Below are 5050 nucleotides of genomic sequence, written 5' to 3'. Positions count from 1 at the left end.
AGGGGTGGAAATGATTCTCAGAGGACACTCAAATATAGTAACTAAAATAAAGATGAGGAGATTCTGGGCATAAAACCAACAAATAAAATTCCCATATAGACTTTTGCTCAATATTTAAACATACACATTTCCTCATATGTACAATTTTGTAAATGTTCCTGTTTTAAAATAATGAACATGCCCAATCTTTACATAGGTATATAACTCAATTTAATTAATATAGTCATGTAGAACTCTGAAATGCCTTAATGATATGCATTCTCTGTGGGTAAACACACAGATTAAAAGAGGAATCAGCTGTGGTAAACTCGTCCTATAAACAATGCGGTGGAAAGTCGTCACTACAATAAACAGTCTCACCTAGAATGTGCAGAATGGAAACTTTTATGAGGCACTCACTGGTTTATAACAGAAACAATATTCTCCAAACAAGAGCTGCAATGTGTCTTAGGTCTTAAATTTGAGTAAATTAATTCCCTTTTCTGTATCTTATATTTCAAACACATTTAAAAAATTATTTCTACCACCGCAGTATGCATCTCCTTCATTCTTTTTTATTTAAATTTCAGAACATTTTATTTTTACCACACCCCCATGATTAGATCACTGTTAAAATGAGTTGTGTAATGATACTCACTTCTAGTGCTTCCCTCCCACTCCCGCTCTCATTTTTCACTCCCTAAATCGCCACCCCACCCTTGTATCAGTTACTATCTCTATGCATCTACTCCTGTGCCTCACAAACTGGGTCACCCAACAGAAACATTAAAGAAGAAAACCAAAATAATGTGGCAAGGATAAAAACAATAGTAATATAAAGATAAAAATAGAACCAATGAGTAAGAAAGACCACCATCATTATTTAAAATTCCAGGGAAGAAATTTTTGTCATGGAAGAAGCAAGAGATCCTTGGACCTAGACAAACTTCAGGTTGGGTTTGGAGGGATGTCAAGTGACTCCCTATCACGCTTGATCAAGCATAGTTAGGATGACAGTGATCTACAAGCGATAGTAATGCTGTTCCAGACCTGTGGCTGTGGCTAGAGAGCCTCTGCCAGCAGCCTAACTGACCAGACACTCTGAAGATGGATTTGGGGCTCCCACTGTCCTTCACAGCCGTCTACAAATTGGGCGTTCACAATTTTAGCTCTGATATTTTTCCTGTCATCATGCTTGAATTTTGTTGTTGTCATCTATGAATCACACAGTTCATGTGATTCTTCCGTGTAGACTTAGTTGACTCCTTGCTTAGAAGGCTGCTTGTTTGAATACAAGCTTCTAAGGTCCCAGACACTATCTTGATCGACAGCCAGGCACCATCTGCTCTCCTCACCCCTCTTTGTTCTAGCACGCTTATCCCCAGAGATCGCCTCACGAAGACAAGTATCTAGCAGAGCCATGCTCTCAGAACTGACTGTTCTTGAATTGGGGCCAGAGTCAAGAAGGAACCAAGCATCCATCTGCCTATTCATGGAATAGGAATGACCAAGGTTCACCTAGGTGGTTTGCCCATGACCAAATCAACCCCCCATAGGACCAATTACACCAGAACCAGCAACAAACCAACTGGGACACAAACAAAAATGTGTGTGTGTTGGGGGGTGGAGGGGCTGGGGTTGGTGACAAGTGAAAGGCAGGGGAACAAAAATGCACATAAACAAAAAAAAAATACAACATTGTCAATCATCCCCCTGGGGTGCAAAGTGACTTCCCTGATAATGTCACCTTTCCCAATGACACAGCACTCAGGACACTGTCGGTCCACTGTATCTGTGCGAGAACAGATCCACCTTGAGCTGCAGGCCATGAGCTGCTGCCGCATACAGGTTGCTATCTTGTTCTATTGTGGTCTGTTTACCTTCTGCATGGGGTTTGGGGCCAGGGGGCCACCTTCTGGATCAGTTCTTCCAACAGATGAAAAACTGTCACATCACCGTGGGGGTTGCAGAGAGGCACCAAACACATGGCGAGTCTGAGGCCCTTTCCATTGGAGACCCCCAATCTGGGGGTTCCCCCTGAGGTCTAATGACTACCACTGCTTCCGTTCTCATCTGAATACCCCAGTCCTCAACCCAAGGGTGGAGGCAACTTTCAGTCAGGCCTCAATTCATTCAGCCAGACCTCTATGTCAAGTCCTTCTGGTGTAGCCCCTGTGTTATGCCTGCTTCCTCCAAGGTCATCTTCCATGATCACCGTGGTGCTTAGTTCATGGTATGGTTCGCCTAGGGTTGGGTAGAAATGTGTTCATAGAGCCTACCGAGGAACATCAAATCTGGTTCACTGTCCCCCTAGATTCCCTACAATCATTGTTGAGCACACCTTCCTGACGCGAGGTTACTTCTCCCCAATCACCCGCCATAGTCCCCAACAGAACTATCAGCACCTTCTTCAAAATGTAGATGCACCCCTCCCGGGTTCTTAGCTTGGTTTTCACTAAGGATCTTCTTCCATTCCTCTGGGTGGGCCCTTGATTTGCCTCAGCCTTGTCTGGCTGCTGTATAACCTTAACCGGATGGTAATATCCTATTTCCTCCTCTTGAGGAATGACCCCAGACAGTGTGAGGCCTCTTCTTTCCAGTGAAACATGCAAAAAGGAGGCGATGGGTGGTCCATGGCTGGTCGGTAGCCTCCCTCCCTTTGGTTCAGGATGCGGTTGCTAAGATTTGTTGAATTGGTGTTTCTTCTTACGTGGTGGACTTATACCATACTTGTCCTTTTGTGGTTGGCCTACTTCACTGAGCATCATAGTTTCCACGTCCACCCATGTCATGGGGTTTCATGCTTTCAACACTGTTTTTGTTGTTGTTGTTGTTGTTTTATGGATGCATAGTATTCCATTGTGTATATGTACCGCAGTTTCTTTATGCATTCTTCCATTTGAGCTACTTCAAGTTTCTTGCAATTGGGAACTGCGGTGCTATGAACATCCACTTGTGCTGTGTTTCTTATTTCCTCAGGATATCTGCCTAATAGTGGCATTGCAGGATCATGTGGGATTTCAATTCTCAGCTGTTTTAAGTCTCACCATATCATTCTCTGCAATGGCTAGATGTATTTACAAGCCCACCAGCTGTGTTCATGAGTTCCAATCTCTCCACATCCTCTCCAGCATTTGTTGTTTTCTGTATTATTGTTTTTTTAAATTTGGGCTGGCATTGTGGGTGTAACATGGTATCTCATTGTGGTTTCAATTTGCGTCTCCTTGATGGCTAGTGGTCATGAGCATTTTTTAATGTGTTTGCTAGCCATTTGTGCTTCATTTTTAGTGAACTGTCAGTTTATGTCCTTTCCCACTTGTTAACCAGGTCTCTATTGTTTTCACATTGAGCTGTTGTAGAGTTCTGTATATTTTGGTAATTGGCACTTTGTCCTAGGTCTCATTGTCCGTCAGCTTCATATATGATCAAAGATCATTTTTTAAAGGCCGAACCCCACCAAACAGCCTCTACTTTTGGCAAATGGTCTTTTGCATTTCATATCTTCATCCACAGACTAACATAAGAGTTGCTATTCTCTTTCTCCATTACCCAAAATTAACTCTCATCATAATGGATTAAATTGTCAAATCAATCATGTCAATATTCTGGGGGGGAAATTCATCATAGATCAACCAAGTCAAAAGCTGTTTTGAATCAAAGGTTTCTCAATATTTTCCAGAGATTTCAAGGTTAATGGGAAAAACTAAGTACCTTGAATGGTGCAGCATTGCGCAACTAACAGAAACGCGACAGGCATCAACACATCCTAAAGCATCTCAGAGGAAAGGTGCAGTGATTGTTTCTCAGTTACAGACATGGACATTTCACAGGAAGATGCTTTCCATTCGCAGCACACTTACTAAAATTAGAACTATACAGAACAGATTAGCATGTCCCCTATGTGACGATGACACACAGGCTGGCAATGTGTATGTGCACGTCTCTCTCTTGTTGTAGCTTAACTAGTGGGAAAAATGGCTTGAGAACGATGTCCTTTTAAGCACAATCTGTATGGGATCAAAGTGATAAAAGCAACTTGAAAGATTAGACAGGAACCACAAGGGGCAGTGAGTTTGTGCTCATGTGTATATTGGGGAGGGGAGGTGGGGTTAGGAAACAGCTCAGATAAAGAGAATGAGAAGCAACTTGAAGAATGTGGCCAATTTTACTGAATTGTACAGAAAGAAATGGTTAAATCGGTGTATGTTTTGCTGTGTATCTTCTCAACAACAATAACATTTAAAGAAAAAAAAAACGGTTTGTTAGGAGTCTATTCTAAATACACCAGGTCTTCATGAGTTAGAATTGATTAGACAGTAACTGGTTTGGTTAATCATTAAAACAGGATTTTAGTTCAAGAAAGTGTACACAAGGAAGAAAAAGAACTTAATTGTTAATACTTTAAATATAATAAATAACACAATATTTCATTTATACTAATTCTTAAATATATAACACATATACTCTGTTTCTGTTATAAGCACTGATCTAAGTAAATTAAATAACTATATTTCATCCTCAAAACACCACTTCTAATATTATTACAGTTTTCCAGGAGAGAAAATTGGGCCACAGGTAAGTTAAGAACTTTCTGAGGCTCATAACACCAGTAAAATATTCCAGTCCCAAACGATTAACTCTAAAATACTAAGCTATACTGCTTCAAATGTTTAAGAACCTACTTAATATACTCAACCTCTGCCATTGATTGAGTTTAATATATTAGTTATACCCCAATATATCTATAATACACTCGAATTGTATATGCATACATGTATGTCTGTATATAGCAGGTATCAAGGAGGGGCTATTGGACCCTGGGGGTGTCGTGGTTAAGAGTTGGCCTGCTAACACAGAGTCAGCCAATCGAAACTACTAGTGCCTCTGTGGGAGAAAGATAAGGCTTTCCACTCTCATAAATACAGTAGTTACAATAGTTAGAGTTTCAGAAACTCACAGGAAAAGTTCTACCCTGTCCTATAGGGTCAATTAGCTTGATGAAAGTGATTTTTTTTTATATTAAGAAAAATCACTTTCTCTACATGTCTTTGATTTGTTCTATTGGCTAGTA

The 5050-nt window shown here is 40.7% G+C and overlaps 1 non-coding gene across 1 annotated transcript; it reads left to right on the top strand.

The window, feature by feature from the left end:
• Window positions 1-3813: 3813 nt before the first annotated feature.
• On the top strand, window positions 3814-3924 carry LOC115870697. Its single transcript, XR_004046849.1, has one exon. It is a non-coding gene; the product is annotated as a U6 spliceosomal RNA (small nuclear RNA).
• Window positions 3925-5050: the final 1126 nt, after the last annotated feature.

This window comes from Echinops telfairi, unplaced genomic scaffold (genome assembly GCF_000313985.2).
Source record: "Echinops telfairi isolate 266 unplaced genomic scaffold, ASM31398v2 ScPeMD7_2;HRSCAF=8, whole genome shotgun sequence".
Classification (NCBI taxonomy): Eukaryota; Metazoa; Chordata; class Mammalia; order Afrosoricida; family Tenrecidae; genus Echinops; species Echinops telfairi.
This window is presented reverse-complemented; position numbering and strand designations above follow the sequence as displayed.